Consider the following 17,289-nt stretch of genomic DNA (forward strand, 5'->3'; position numbering starts at 1 on the left):
TGAAAGAAACTGCATACCATAAAATCTTGAACATAATAAAGATGTACTTTGAAAAATGAATGTTCTAGATAATAACATTTTCAACTACTATTTTGCAACCATAATCCCTTAAATTTTGAACCATTGAAGTGTAGCATATGGCAATAAAATTTTACAGGAAATGCATAACAGTCAGAAACAAGTACTAATGAGAACTTTTTAATGAATAAGCATTTAAATGACATTTAGGAGTCCTTGTATTGGTTACTTAATATGTTGTTATTACATATACAAAATGTAAATGCTGTAATATAGCTTAAGAATCAAAGGAGGGTGAAAAACATTAAAGATGAAAATTTGGTAAGACTCAGTGATATATGTAATAAACAGTTAGGATTAAATTACACAATCTTTGAGATGTGATTTGAGGGAAATATGTGGCAATCCCAATGAATATATTTGCCTGTAGTAACTTAAGCTAAAAACAAAATGCTTTAATAAATGTAGAGTGTGTATTAATCACTTTACTTACTGTATCACAAGGCATTGTAAATTTGGACATGCTATTTCAGAAATTTTCAATTTACCACTAAGACAAATGAAAACACACCAGAGAGATTTTCAGTAAGCTTTATACTAAGTATGAAAAAGATAAAATTATATTTATTCAGAAAAAGGAATCATTTGTGAGCTTATGATGTGCTGAATAATGTTTTAAATTCCCCAGATGTATTGGTATATGTAAGAATTTTTTGAGGGTAATCAATACCAAACTATTTTACAGTTGAGGAAATGGGACATATAGAGTTGATATTTATAGTCTTAGTTAGCAGTAGGAAAAAGTAAAATTTGAAGGCAAATGGAAGATTATATATTTTTTCAGTGTATAAGAAGGTGTTTTGTGCTCTGATGAAATTACTGAGTCTGAATTTCTGAGGGACCATATCTGAAACCTACATAAGATAGGAAACTATAAAGCAGAGGACATATATGCATGCTTTCCTTGGGATTGTTGAAGAAATTTCCCAACTCTTCATCACCTGTGCTGGATTGAAAGGATTATGTACCCCAGAAAAGCCATGTTTTAATCCTCATTCATTTTGTGGAGGCATCATTTCTTACAATCTCTATTCAGCACTGTAGGTTGGAAACTTGATAGATTATCTGCACAGAGATACCACATACCCAACTGTGGGTATTATCCTTTGATTTGAGGCAGATGTGATTCTGCCAATTCCAAAAGAAGGTCTTGATTAGCTTACCAGAATCCTTTAAAATCCTTTTGAAAGGAGCAATAGTGCCATGAGAATCATGAGAGTGAAGAGAGTCCACTACTCAGTGACCTTTGGAGATAAAGGAGAGCACTCCTGGGTGAGCTTCATGAAGCAAGAAGCCTGGAGAGAAAGGTAGCAAGCATCATCATGTTTGCCATATACCTTTCTAGTTGAGAGAGAACTTCTGAACATCATCAGCCTTCTTGAACTAAGGTACCTTTCCCTGGATGCCTTAGATTGGGCATTTCAATATACTTGCATTAATTTGGACAATTTCATGTCCTTAGAACTGTAAACTTGCAACTTAATAATTTCTCCTTCTTAAAAGCAATTCTGCTTCTCATATATCACATTCTGGCAGCTAGAAAACAAGAACAGATTTTGGTACCAGAGAAGTGGGGTGCTTCAGTTTGCAAATACTGAACATGTTGGAAAAGGTTTTTAAATGGATCAGGGAAAGATTTCAGAGGAGTTGTGTGGAACTTGATAGAGAAGGCCTAGAATTCTTTGAAAAGACTGTAGGTTGAAATGTGGACTTCAAAGATACTTTTCATAAGGCTTAGACAGAAATGAGGCACATGTTATTGCAAATTGGAAGGAAGATGATTCATGTTTTAAAATGGCAGATAATCTGGTAAAGTTGACTGGTGGCTTTGGCTGGAAGGCAGATTTTAAAAGTCATGGTTACAGATATGCAGCAGAAGAGATTTTCACATTAAATGAGGAAAGTGCAGTCTGGTTTATCCTTGCAGCTTCTAGCAAAATGTGACAGGAAAGAGATAAGCTAAGGATTGAACTCTTGGGTACAAGAAAACCAGAAATTGATGTTCTGGAAAATTCTAGGCTTCCAGGAAAGGACACCCCAGAGAATGGTACTTTATGTGAATATTTGGCCAAATGTGGAAGCATTCAGTCATTTCAGAAAAAAACAGGACTGGAGATGGAGTTTTTGAGGAAGGATTTGTGGACATTCCTTCTGTCTAATGGACATGATCCAAGGCTATTGTATAGAAAGCCAGCAGGGTTGTTGCAGGATCTGTATAAACAGAACCACTGCCAGTCAGGACTGAGAGGGACAGAAAAGTGACCCTTTGGCAGAAAAATAACTGCAGAGGCAGAACTTGGAAGCTAAAGTCTACAGTCAAGAAAACTCAGCCCAGGAGAGTGGACCCACCCAATCACTTGGAGAGGGTGAGTTTCCCTGAGAGCACATGGTGGGCCTTCCACCTCATTACAGTGTAAGAATTGTGCCACCTTAGACCTTGGAGAGGGTAGGCCACATTCCTCAAGGATTGGGGAAAGCCTGGCTGCCACCACATGGAGGGGTTGAGGGTGTGTCCCACATATGACAGACAGCACAGGTGCTCAATGTTTGACAAGGGTGGAGCTGAGAAAAACGTGGTCTCCACAGTGTCCCCCAATGTTGCACTCAGAGAGAGGCAGGCAGTTGCATAGGCACTTGGAAAGGTTGGGACTGCTGCTTTCTAAAGCCCTGAGGATAAATGACTCTCAGACCTTGGAATCTGAAAGAGTTTGCCCTGCAGATTTTCAAAACAGCTTCGGTCCAGCAACCCATGTGTTCCTTCTGATTTCTCCCTATGGAAATGGGAATATTTATCCTATGATTTTCCCTCCTTTGTGTGTTGGCATCAAATAACTTGTTCTGAGTTTTACAGGTCCAGAGCCATGGGAAAATTTTGCCTTAGAACATACCATGCCTGTAATAGACTTTGATGAGACTTTTTACTGCTCTTAACCTTGTGTTATATTTGTTTTGTCACTGAAATGGTTTAAGGATCTCTGATATTGTGATTGAGTGAAAGTATTTTGTATATGGAAAAAAGTATGTCCTTTTTATGGTCCAGAAAGTGTAATGTGCTAGTTTGAAAGGATTATGTACCTTAGGAAAGCTATGTTTTAATCATGATCCATCTTGCAGAGGTAGCCTTTTCTTTCTTTTTTCATTCACAAACATTTATTAAGGCATACAATTATGTCCAGGACTTGCCTAAGAGGAAAGACATTAACTAATATTTTTAGCTTGTATATTGTGTCAGCAATAACAGGCCATTATTAGGACCATTTAAAAAGTGAAGAAGTTAAGTTTGGTCCAAAGCCACAGTGATAATAAAAGAAAAAGCAAAAATGCAAGTATCAACGACTTTTGACTACAAATCTCATGTTGTTTAGTGTATAAAAGCATGGTCTTGTATTCAGATTTCATTGTAGGAAATTAAGGTATGGTATAGAAAAAAGACATATGAACAAATAAGTACATGATATGTTCTGTTATATGTGGGAATATACAAAAAGGCAGTATTTAACTTGGCTGAATGAGCTGGATTATTTTTGTTTGTCTATATGCACTTCCACATTCTTCTTCTATTAAGAGGTATAATTGCTTCACTATAGCTAATCCAATCACATTGCCTTAGTCTCCTGGCCATATCAACTGTTCTTACGGGGTAGGCCTGCCAGAGTCTTACTCTGGGGTTTTTCAAATTAGAACTGGAAAAGTATAGATCCTTTCCTCTCTTATACAGCTTTAAGGATATAAATGCAGATATCCTGGCAATACCCTAAGAGGCAGAGAAGAGATGGATAACTTTCTGGGTTTATTAGAATTTCCATTTGCAGTAAATCCTGCCTTTTCTAAGACTTTGTTCTTCTAATCTTCTTTAATTCTATTATTTCATCAATAACCATCAAGTGACTCATTCACTCATCAAATATTTTTTGAATAGATATTGTACCAGGGACTGTTCTGGGCTCTGTGGATAGATAGGTATGTTAGCCATACTCCAAATTGATTCCCAATGTTCTTTGCCACTCAGTGTTCATATCCTTGAATAGTCCCCCCACAGTGAATAAGAGCTGGTTTGTATGCCATAAAATATGGCAAAAGTGACAGGATATAACCTCTAAGGCTAAGTCTTTATGATATTGCAGCTTTTGTCTTGTTCTCTTAGATGGCACATTTTAGGAGAAGCCAGAACCACATGTGAGCAGCCTTATGAAGAAAAAATCTAAGGCCCCCGTCAACAACCAATACCAACTTGACTGTTATGTGAAAGAACCCTCTTGGAAGCAAATCTTTCACTTCTGGTCTGGCCTTCAGTCGTGGCCCATATCTGACTGAATCACATGAGATTCCAAAGCCAGAACCAGTCAGCAAGCTGCTTTTAGATTCCTGTCACACAAAAACTGTAAAAGATAATATGACCTTATTGTCATTTTAAGATTAAACTTCAGGGTGATTTTTTGCCATAATAGCAATAGCAGTAGATAATTTAATACAATATGCCAGTGACAAAAACAGATAAAAACCCTTGCCCCAATGGAGCTTAAATTTTAGTGGGAGAAAAGAGAGAATAAACAAAGTACAGTGCCAACAAAAATATAATATAGAGATGACTTGAGTGTATGGAGAAAGCTGAAGTTGAGAAAGGGAAAAGGGAGAGTGGAGAGGGGTTATTACAATTTTACATATGATAAGGAGATCTCACAAAAAAGATAGTGAGAGAGCAAGCCATGGATATCAGGAAAAGAGCATTCCAGACAGCAAGAACAGCAAGTAAAAGGCTTTTAGTCAGGAATATTCCTTGTACATTTCAAGGAGACTAGTGATGTGGTTAAAACAGAGTGATTAATTTATAAAGAGCTGGGATATGAAATCAGTAAGAAAATGGGACCAGATCACATTAAGGCCTTATTGACCATTTTTAAGACTTTATCTTTTACTCTGAGTGAGAAGGATAGCAGAGGAGTGACAAGATCTGACTCATGTTTTATGTTTGAAAGCATCAGTTGGCTGCTTTGCCGTGAATTGACTCTAGGTGGAAAGGGCAGAAATGGGGAGGCTATAGGAAAGCTGTTGAGAAATGACAAACTGCTTGAACCACTGAAGGACTTGCAAGTATTGAGAAATGATCAAATGTTGGAAATATTTTCAGACAACCCAATTTGTTTTCAGAATGGATATGGCATAAAAGACAGAACAAACAAGGACATCGCAAAAATTTTTGACCTGATCAACTAGAAAGATGGAGTTACCATGTACTTAGACAAGGAAAACTGAAGAGGGGTAGGTTGAGGTGTGGTGGAAAACTAGTTAGAGTTGAGTTTATGCTTTGTGCAATCAAGAAAGTCCTGACTAATACTGGGGTGGTCAGAGAATCTTGCTCAAGTTAAGTGATACTTGAGGCAGATCTTGAACAAGAATTTCTTTATTCCTGTTAAGGAATGAACAGTGTACAGCTGTATTTAGTCAATGCTTATTGAATTCATTTTTTATGTTCTTATTTTTGTGTGATATTCTATATTTTTATGTACTATGTGCTGTATCAGTGGGCCTTTGCCAGATTATACTGAAGGAATAAAAGCTCCCAAATCTTAGCAGCTTACATTAACAAGGTTTTAATTCTCACTTACATTTCTTTCCTTGGTAGGTAACCCTTGGCTCTGTTCTATACCAGCTTCATTTTGGGATTAAGATAGAAGGAAGGAATATGCCTTCTGATATGTTGCATTCAGGACACATCACACTTACAGGGTATTGTTGAAAAACTGGCCAGGGATACACAACCTATGTAGGTGATAAAATTATATAGTACTGGAGCATGACATCTTCAATATGGTAACATGAGACATCTTCTAGAATTTCATCTGTCAGAATCAATGAGAGGAAAAATTCCCAATTCTTAGGACTTGCAGGACAACAGAGATTGGATAAAGACTCCATAAATACTGAATTTAAAAAAGAAAAACTGTAAGATCAGGTAGGATATTTCTATCTCAGACCTCCCAATCCAAACTACACAGGCTGGGAGATGCATAGATGTAGCATGACCCGGGTCCTTCCTGCTGCAGATGCACAATATAGAGCTTCTTATGGTGTCAAGTTAGAACCCCACTATACAGGCACAGTGACACAGACACATAGGGTGGAATGTAAACCACTGAGGAATGCTGCATACAAAAGGACCAATGAGTATAGAAAAAGAGAGACTGCAGTGGAACTGTTGGCAAGAGGTGTATATGTGCAAGTCAGCCTCTGAAAGCTGGACCATCTAAATACACAACTGACATTTCTGCAGTGACCCACCTATGTGGATTGACACCACCTGTGTCTCTGGGGTGGGAAACTGTAATGGGAAGAATCTGGAAGGAGAAAAGCCTCAAACAAAAAAAAATGTCAGGCAGGATGGTGCACAGAACTGTAAAGCATAAGGAAAAAGGAGCACTGAGTAAGTGAGAGAATTTGTAGCTGGAAAGAAAATTCTGCAGATAACAAATGGAATAAATTATCATTCCTGGAGAAGGAATAGAGGAAAACAAGCTTTCTCCTGGACATAGAAAACTGTGCATAGAGTACAACCTTAAAAATTTTACCATGAATCCAGAGCAAGAATCAAATTTAGAGAAGTTTAGAAAATCTGAAGAATTTAACACATGATACTCTATAGATCCAGAATAAGTTGGACCAAGCATCAAAATAGAGCCAAAGCATAAAGCCAATCAAGAACAGAAACTAGACAAGAGGGAGAAACTGACCTTAAGATTTACAGCAAAATAATAGGCTGTCAAGACATCTTATGGAAAATAAGCATAAAGAGATAAAGGATATTAAGAATATAATGTATTGCAAAAAGAAGAATTTGAAGGTATAAAGAGAAACACAACCTAAATTATAGGGATGAAAGTCACAATACTAGATCTTAAAAATATACTAGAGAGGCACAGCAAGGTGGCAGCATAGTGAGAAGCATGATTTAGTTTGTCCTCTAGGGCGGCTACTAAATACCAGAACTGGAATGGCTTTGAAAAGGGAGGAATTTATTAATTTGCTAGTTTACAGTTTTAAGGGCATGAAAATGTCCCAGTTAAAGCAAGTTTATAAAAATATCCAAATTAAGGCACCAAGAGGTTACCTTCACTCAAGAAAGGCTGATGAAGTTCAGGGTTTCTTTCTCAACTGGGACTACCCACGGTGAACCTGGTGACATCTGCTAGCTTTCTCTCAAGGTTTCTTTCATAAACATCCCCTGGGGGTATGCTCCTTCTTCATCTCCAAAGGTCTATGGCTGTATGAATTCTGCTGGTTCTCATGTTCTCTGTCATTATTCTGAAGATTTCCCCAAAATGCTTCTTCTTTTAAAAGATTCCAGAAAATTAATCAAGACCCACCTGGAATAGGTAGAGTCACATCACCCTCTTATTAAAAATGAATACCCACAATTGTGTGAGCCACATCTCTGGGCAAAATCTAATCAATTTTCCAACATATTGTACTGAATAGGGATTAAAAGAAACAGTTGCCTCCATGAGATGGAATCAAGATTAAAACATGGCTTTTCTATGATATATAAGCCTTTCAAATCAGTACAGATAGCAAGGTTGAATGTCATCAAGATGTCAATTACACCCAAATTGATCTATGGATTCAATGCAATAGGAATCAAAATTCCAAGAACCTAGCTTGAAGTCTCAAAAAAGCTAGTGATCAAATATATTTGGAATGTAAAATGACCTTGAAGAGCCAAAACTGTCCTAAAGAAGAATGAAGTGGATGGACTAACACTTCATGACTTTAAAGCTTATTATAAAGCCATAGTACTCAAAACATGATACTGGCACAAAGATAGACATATTGATGAATGGACTTGAATTAAGAGTGTGGATATAGATGAGCAAATCTATGGTCAATTGATATCCTAAGACCCTAGTCCACTGTACTTGGACAGAATAATCTTTTCAATAAATGGGTCTGAAGGAAATGCATATCAAAAGCAGAAGGAATGAAAGAGGACACCCACCTTACTCCCTATACAAAAATTAGTTCAAAATGGATCAAAGACCTAAATATAACAGCCAGTACCATAAAAATCCTAGAAGGAAATATAAGGGAACATCTTCAAGACTTAGTTATAGGAAGAAGTTTCTTAAACTTTAAACCCAATGCACAAGCAATGAAAGAAAAAATAGATAAACGGGAATTCTTTAAAGTCAAATGTTCTGTACGTCAGAGGACTTTATCACAAAGGTGAAGAGGCAGACAAACCAATGGGAGAAAATATTTAGAGACAACATATCAAATCAGACTTGATGTCCAGTATATATTTAAAAATCATAAAACTCAACAACAAAAGAGCAAGCAACCCAATTATAAAATAGGCAAAAAATATTCATAGAAAATTTCCTGAAGAGCAAATACCAATGGCCAAAAAAGCACAAAAAGAGCTGTTCATCTTTATTAATGATAAGGGAAAAGCAAATCAAACTACACTTGTGATATCATCTCAAACCTATAAAAATGACTGCTATTAAACAAAGAGGAAACTATAAATTTGGGGGAGGATGTGGAGAATTTGAAATACTTCATTGGGATATATAATGGTACAGCAACTGTGGAAGACAGTTTGGCAGTTCCTTAGAAAACTAAATATCAATTTGCCCTGAGAACCGGTAAGACCACAACTTGGTATATACTGAGAAGAACAGAAAGCAGTGACATGAACAGACATTTGCACACTAATGTTCATAGTGGTACTATTTAAAATTTTCAAAAGATGGAAACAGTCCAAGTGCCCATCAATGGATGAATAGATGAATTAAATTTGATATATAGATGCAATAGAATATTAAGGAGCAGTAAGATGAAATAAGGTCCTGAAGCATATGTCAATATGGATAAAACTTGAGGACATAATGCTGAGTGAAATAATCCAGACACAAAAATATAGATACTGTATGATTTTGCTAATATAGGCCAATAAATGTAATCTCAGAATATAGAGAACCTAGAGGAGAATATACAGAAGCTAGAAATTGTTAAACCATCACTTAATGAGGTTAAACTTAAAAGTATGGTGATGGAGAATTCTGGGAAGATGGTGGAATGGAATAGGTTGAGTTCATAACCACTCCAAGCAACAACTACAGAAGGGACAGGAAAGTGACTGAGTGATCTGAGAGGGTCTTCTACACCAGAAAGGGAAACCATGGTTGCAAAAGCTGAAGAACTGTCTCAGCTTTTGCGGAGAAATAGAGGCCACCCTGGCTGGGGCAGCCTAAGATGCCCCATTCCAACAGAAGCCCAGAGCGCTGAGAAATGTAAAGGCAGGGAGACATGGAATAGGAAGAAAGTCAATTTATATTCGTTGAACAAGTTATCTTCACTGGCACAGCCCCATGACCCAGGACTTACCCCATACGCATGCACTTGAACCCCATCACCTGCCCCCCCAAGTCCCAAAACCCTGCTCCACCACCCCTCCTATGCATATCTGTTCCACACACCCATCCCAAGTGCATGCACACCTGCCTAAGCCCAATCCATCTCTCCTCTGTAAGAATAGTATCACCCCACCCCTCGCAAGACCCACTTCTCCCTCCCTGACCCCTGGAGGCAGTCACCAGCACATAAAGGTTGTGAGTGCTTACCTAGGCTACACCCACCCCTAGCCCACGCAGTAACACAACCTCACCTTGACACCCTGAGCTTTTCTCATGTGTATTCAGTTTATAGCCCACTGACATGCATATGATGTGCATGGCCCGCAGCCATGCCTCCAGCCCTTGGAAAGTGCTGACCTGTGCAGCAGGTTCATAACTGCCCCAAGCCCACTCAGGTACAAAACCGGCCACTGACCTGAACTTCACACATGTGCACATGAGGAATCCTCCCCCTACAACAGCACAAGCCAAGGCCATGTACCAAAGACCTGCACACCCACACAGCCACATCCTTCCTGCCACTGGGTGTCCATACATTCCTACACAGACTTCTTGAACCCTGTACCCCAATACACTGCATCACAAATGTGCACACTTGTCCCAAACCCTTGGAACAAGCACCCTGTTCCCACATCTGGCACTTCCACTAAGTAACATCAATGGGATGGATAATGACATAAAGAAGATCAGGAGGACACTAGAAGAGTAAAAAGAAGAATTTGAAAGAATAAATAGAAAAATAGCAGCTATCACAGAGATTAAAGATACTGTAGACCAAGTAAAAAGCATACTGCAGACAACAGTAGATTTGAAGAGGCAGAAGAAAAAATAAATGAACTAGAGGACAGGAAAACTGATTTTGAACTCTCAAAGTAAATGACAAAAAAGAATAAAAAATTGAATTGGATCACAAGGAAATGATGGACAAAACAAAGCACAGAAATATATGAACCATTGGTGTCCCAGGAGAAGAGAAGAGTAGAGGGCTGGGAAGATCATTTGAGGGTACAATCGGGGAAAACTTCCCAACCATTATAAAGGACATTTATATGCAAATCAAAGAAACCCAGTGAACTCCAAATAGAATAAATCCAAGTAGACCTTCCCCAAATACATACTAATCAGTCTTTCAAAAGATAAAGAAAAGCAGAAAGTCTTGAAAGTGCCAAGAGAAAACCAATCTACAACATACAAGGGAAGTCACATAAATGGTATGAGATATTTAAGATCTTGAAAGAGAAAGACAAGAATTCTGTATCCAGTCAAATTTTCTTTTCAAACTGAGGGAGATATAAAAAATTTTCAGAGACAAATGTCCTGAAAGAATTTGCCAATCAAAAATCCACCCTACAGAGAGATTCTGGGCCAAGATGGTGGCTTAGCAATGTATACAATTTAGTTCATCCACCAGAACACTTACTAAATAACCAGAATCAGTACAGAAAAGCTTCTGGGGCCACGTAAGTGACTAGAAGCACAGCGTACCCCGGTCTGGACCAGCTGTACCAGCTGTGAGCCCCCCCAGAACTGTGAGTTCCCCAAGACATGGCTGCCGGTGCCCCTCTCCCACAGGCTGCTTCCCAGAGGGGAAAGGAAAGAGACTTTACCAGCAGCAGCAGCTGAGCCCAACCAAACACCAATTGTGGCATTAAGTAACAAATTCTGACTACTAAAAATAGGCCCCCAGCTCAGGTGAACCTGGTCAAAGCGAAGGTCTCTCATTTTTGCCCCAACTCCAAGGGGTCAGGGCTGATGGAAAAAAAATGGGTTTTTGTGGCTGTGTTTCTACAAAAGCTTGACTGCCTTTAGATACAGCAGCAGGGCTTTTTAGGCTGCAACTGCCCCAGGCATTGGCAGAAACAAGCTCATTTGAGGGCTTGTCTGGAGCCTGTGCCTTCCCAGGGGAGGGGTGAAGTCCAACTCAGGTGGAATCCCTCCCTCAAGGAATTCAGACACCAGAGCATGGTAATTTGAAGCCATTAAACCCAGCCTACAACCTCTCCTCTGTCTCCACCACATCCCCAGAAGGGAGAATCTGCCAAAGTTAAAGGTACTGCATCATCTAATGCTGGTGGGGCCTGCAGGCAGACAAGCACCACATACTGGGAAGGATAAGAAAAACAGAGTCCAGAGACTTCACAGGAAAGTCTTTCAACCTGCTGGGTATCACCCTCAGGGAAAACCGATGCAGGTGACTCTTTCCTCCTGATAGGAGGCCAGTTTGGTCTGGGACAATCCAGCTGGGGTCTATAATACCTAAGTAGACCCCCCTAAGTGTGTGTGGGGGGGGAACCATAAAAGCAGGGCAAGAAACAAGTAAACAAGAACTGAAAAGTTCTCCTCTGTTGAACAAAACCTAAGCTAGTGACCCAGAAAAAGCTGAACTGAATGTCAAATAACAGATATACAACAAATTCATCCAGCAAGAAAACACTAGGTAAAAAAGTGAAAGTTTCTCCAGAATAAACTAATTAAGGTTATTAAATGCCTAGACACCAGCAAAAAAAAATAACAAATCACACTAAGAAAATTGAAGATACAGCCCAGTCAAAGGAACAAACCAACAATTCAAATGAGATACAGGAGTTGAAACAATTAATTCAGAATATATGATCAGACATGGAAAACCTCATCAAAAACCAAATCAATGATTGAGGGAGGATATAAAGAAGGCAAGGAATGGACAAAAAGAAGAAATTGAAAGTCTGAAAAAACAAATCACAGAACTTATAGGAATGAAAGGCACAGTAGAAGAGATGAGAAAAACAATGGAAACCTGCAATGGTAGATTTTGAGAGGCAGAAGATAGGATTCATGAACTGGAGGGTGAAACTTCTGAAATCTGACAAGGAAGAGAAAATATAGGGAAAAAATGGAAAAATACGTGCAGGGACTCAGGGAACTGAATGACAATATGAAGTGCATGAATATTCATGTTGTGGGTGTCCCAGAAGGAGAAGAGAAGGGAAAAGGAGGAGAAAAACTAATGGAGGAAATTATCACTGAAAATTTCCCAACTCTTATGAAAGACTTAAAATTATAGATCCAAGAAGTGCAGTGTACCCCAAAGAGAATAGATCCAAATAGATGTACTCCAAGACACTTACTAATCAGAATATCAGAGGTCAAAGAGAAAGAGAGAATCTTGAAAGCAGCAAGAGAAAAGCAATCCATCACCAACAAGGGAAACCCAACAAGACTATGCATAGATTTCTCAGCAGAAACCATGGAGGTTAGAAGACAGTGGGATGATATATTTAAACTAATAAAAGAGAAAACCTGCCAACCAAGAATTCTATATCCAGCAAAATTGTCCTTCAAAAATGAGGGAGAAATTAAAATATTTTCAAACAAAAAATCACAGAATTTGTGACCAAGAGACCAGCTCTGCAAGAAATACTAAAGGGAACACTAGAGACAGATATGAAAAGACAGAAGAGAGAGGTGTGGAGAAGAGTGTAGAGACTATAGCAGGGTTATCTAAAGAAGACTCAGCATGACCTAGAGTTTCAACCTCACCCCCAGCATCATTATCAATCCATATGTCACCATCCCATTTTTCAGGGTCCCACCCACGTCTTTCCAATCAATGCCCTCACTTTAATGGCAGACACCACACAACATTGAGATTTCAGTTTATGTTGTAAAGTTGCTACTCTAACAAAAAGATTCTGAGTCTGATTTTCAGAGATCTCAAGTCTATGGTTACAGGAAATAAGATTTTCCTTCAGTGTATTCATAGAAACTTCTATATCTGTCAGACGATGTTTAAGTTTCTTGTTTGAAGACTTAAGCCCATCCCTTTCACTCCTTAATGCAGCCAGTGTATCTAACAACAACCAGCCAATATCTCTATACCTCTTACTTCCACAAAACTCTGTAAAGGTGTCAAAAACATCCCCCAGAGCCTGGCTTCTTATAAGTGAAACATTAGGGGAATTGAATGGTGATATTTTGGTTATCTATTTTGCCAACTCACTCCATGGATTGGGAGTGTCATTCTGATTTTGGGAATCAGAGTCCTTAGTGCCTTTGAGTCCAGTCAGAGTAGAATACCATTCATAAAAACCCATTCTTAAGATTCTGTTTCTTAAGAATCACTCCTGGTACCAAGATGTATTAGTTAGGGTTCTCTAGAGAAACAGAATCAATAGGCAAAACTCACAAATATAAAATTTAGGAAAGTGTCTCACGTGACTGCCGGAAGGCAGAGTCCAAAATCTGCAAGGCAGGCTGTGAAGCTGATGATTCTGTTGGCGGGTCTAGACAAACTCCACCGGAGAGACTGGCCAGCTGAAACAGGAAGAGCCTGTCTCTTCTGAATCCTCCTTAAAAGGCTACCAGTGATTAGATTAGGCATCACTCATTGTAGAAGGCACTCCCCTTTGGCTGATTACAAATGGAATCAGCTATGGATGCAGCTGACATGGTCATGATATAATTCTATGAAATGTCCTCATCGCAACAGACAGGTCAGCACTTGCACAACCAGACAAACAGGTATGACCACTTGGCCAAGTTGACACATGAACCTGACCATGACAGGAACCCTCTGAAGGTTTTGGTTTCTGCAGAGTAAACTGAAGGTGGGAAACATTAGTAGGATCTCAGATAGTGCCCTGAGTGTTCTTTAGGGTTAACAGGAAAGATATTGTTGGGGCCTTGGCAAACTGGCAATTTGCAATATCTAGCTGAAGCTTGCATAAAAGTAACCTGCAGAATAACCTCTGAACTCTATTTGAACTCTTTTAGACACTGATACTTTATTTCATTATGTTTCTTTTCATCCTTTTGGTCAGAAAGGCATTGCCAATCTGACTATGTCACTGTCAGACTCATCTCCAAGAGTCATGTCCCATGTTTTCAGGGAAACTTAAATCAATGGATATCATCTCCCACATAGGGGGAAGGGTAATGATTTTAACTACAGAGTTGGGGAGAGAGAGAGAGAGAGGGTGGGAGAGAGAGAAACCAAGGAACCAAGAAAGTGCTCTGGAAGTAACTCTGAGGCATAAGTATATGTAGGCTTAGCTTCTTCACTACAGAAATAGGTTTCATAAGAGCAAGCTTCTAAATCAAAGGCTTGGTATATTAATTTGGGAGTCCCTAGTGATTGAAAAAGACTCAGGGATTTTTCTGATGGGAAAGTGTAGTAGTTCCATGTGCTTTTTCTCCAGTTCCTCATGGGATTTTTACAATACTTTCTAATCATCTATCCAACATATTTGGAGATGTATCTGGGTATTACATTAATCTGCACAGAATTGCAAGTTGTCATTCCCATTCTGGGCTTTATGTTTTTAGGTTCTTTATTAAATGGATTAAAGACATGAATAATCATTTTTTCTGACAAGCAAATACAGATGGAAAAAAGTATTTGAAGAGATTAAAAATCTCTTTTAAGATTTTATTGAAGAGAAAAAAATGAAGAGATTATAATTTTCATTAGCTATAATGGAAATGCAGGAAGACTACAATGGGATACCACCTCATCCTTATAAGAATAGTTGCTATTAAACAAATAGTAAATTACAAATGTTGATGAGGAAGTACAGAAATTGGAAGCTTATGCACTGCTGGTGGGAATATATAATGGTATAGCCATTATAGAAGAAAGCTTTGTGGTTTCTTTGCAGACTAAATATCAAGTTCCCATATGACATGGTAATACCACTACCTGGTATATAGCCAGAAGATCTGAAAGCAGTGACACAAACCATCATTTTCACACTGGTGTTCATAAAGGCATTACTCACAATCACTAAAAGATGGTGTCATGGTTAGGGACAGGTGTCAACTTGGCCAAGTTATGGTACCTGTTCATCTGATTGGGCAAGCGCTGGCCTGTCTGTTGCAATGAGGACATTTCATAGGATTAGGTCATGATCATGTCAGCTACATCCACAGCTGATTCCATTTGTAATCAGCCAAAGGGGAGTGTCTTCTGCAATTAGTGATGCTAAATCCAATCATGGGAAGCCTTTTAAGGAGGACTCAGAGGAGACAGGTTGCATTCCTGCTTTGGCTGGTGAGCCTCTCCTGTGGAGTTCATCCAGGCCATCCATTGGAGTCATCGGCTTCGGAGCCTGCCCTGTGGATTTTGGATTCTGCGTTTCTACGGTCACGTGAGACACTTTCATAAATTTTATATTTGCAAGTGTTCCCTGTTGATTCTGTTTCTCTAGAGAACCCTAACTAATACAGATGGAAACAATTCAAGTGCCCATCAATGGATGAGTGGATTAACAAAATGTGGTACATACATATGATGGAATATTATGCAGCAATAAGATGAAATGACATCCTGAGCCACATTATAAGATGGATGAGCCTTGAAGACATAATGCTGAGTGTAATAAGGCAGATACAAAAGCATAAATACTGTATGAATCCACTTTATGACTATAGAAAAAGTTGTGATTTCTAGTGACATAGTTTGACCCATGGATCCTCAGAATCTGTATGGAGTGGAATCACTTTACCACAGAGTATGTATATGTTCAGCTTTAGAAGACATTACCAGTTTATCAAGTTGATTATATCAGTTTGCATTCCCACCAACAGTGTATGAGGGTTCTCTACATCCTCTGCAACACTACATATTGTCAACTGGGAACTTTTAGGTACTCTGATGGGTGATTGGAGTTGTTCTAGTTTGCCAGCTGCTGGAAGGTGATATACCACAGAGTGGCTTTTAAAAGGGGGAATTTATTAAGTTGCAAATTTACAGTTCTAAGGCTGTGAAAATGTCCAAATCAGGTCACCAACAAGAAGTTACCTTTACTCAAGAAAGGTGGATGAAGTGCAGACTTTCTGTCTCAACTGGAAAGGCACACCGTGAACATGGACATGCCTGCTAGCTTTCTCTCCAGGTTTCTTTATTCATGAGTTCTCCCAGGGATATTTCCTCCTTCATCTCCAAAGTTGACTTTGAACTCTCATGGTTCTCATGGCTCTGTTGTTTTTGTGACTCTTTCTGAAATATTTCCTCATTTAAAGGATTTCAATAAACAAATCAAGACCCACCTTCAATGGGTTGAGTCATATCTCCCTATAATCAAAGGTTGATACAATAGGTGTGTCACATGTAATCTAATCAAGTTTCCAACCTATAGTATTGAATAGGAATGAAAAGAAATGACAGCTTCCACAAGATGGATCAATATTGAAACAAGGATTTTCCTTAGAAAATAATCCTTTCAAACTGGCACACTCATTGTGATATTTGGTTTGTGTTTCATTAATGGCTACCAATGTTGAACAATTTTATATGCTTTTTGACTAGATCATACCTTTTCAAAAGTGCCACCTCAAACCTTCTGTACATTTGTATCTGGGTTGTCTCTTTTTCTTATTGTTTGTAAGAATTTTAAAAATAATTTTTCATCCTTTTTAAATAAATGTTACTCTCTGATATTTGTAATATGTATATCTTCTGTCTAATGTAAGTATTTTCCTCTGTTCCTTCTTTCTCTATTGCTTTCCAATTTTAATTTTTCTTAATGGTTTTAGTGGGAAGGGAAGAGATTTTTAATTTTAATGAAATCAGTTTGGTAATTGTTGCTATTATAGGTAGCTCTTTTGTGTCCTGTTTAATAAATTGTTGCATATACTAGGGTCTTTGACATCTTTTCCAATTTTATTTTCTACAAAATATATTTAAGTCTATGGTTCACTGAGAATTGATTTTTGTATACAGCCTGAGATAGGAGGCAAGGTTCATTTTATTTTCCATATGCATATCCTGTTCATTCAATATCATTTATTGAAGAAGGAAAAACATCCTCTGTCATTGTATTGC

General features: G+C 38.4%; 1 protein-coding gene across 16 annotated transcripts in view; it reads left to right on the forward strand.

The window, feature by feature from the left end:
• Positions 1–17,289, forward strand: part of LOC143673921 (voltage-dependent N-type calcium channel subunit alpha-1B-like) — a 268,765-nt gene that overhangs the window by 120,712 nt on the left and 130,764 nt on the right. The window lies entirely within an intron of this gene.

The sequence above is a fragment of the Tamandua tetradactyla genome, chromosome 2 (genome assembly GCF_023851605.1).
Source record: "Tamandua tetradactyla isolate mTamTet1 chromosome 2, mTamTet1.pri, whole genome shotgun sequence".
Classification (NCBI taxonomy): Eukaryota; Metazoa; Chordata; class Mammalia; order Pilosa; family Myrmecophagidae; genus Tamandua; species Tamandua tetradactyla.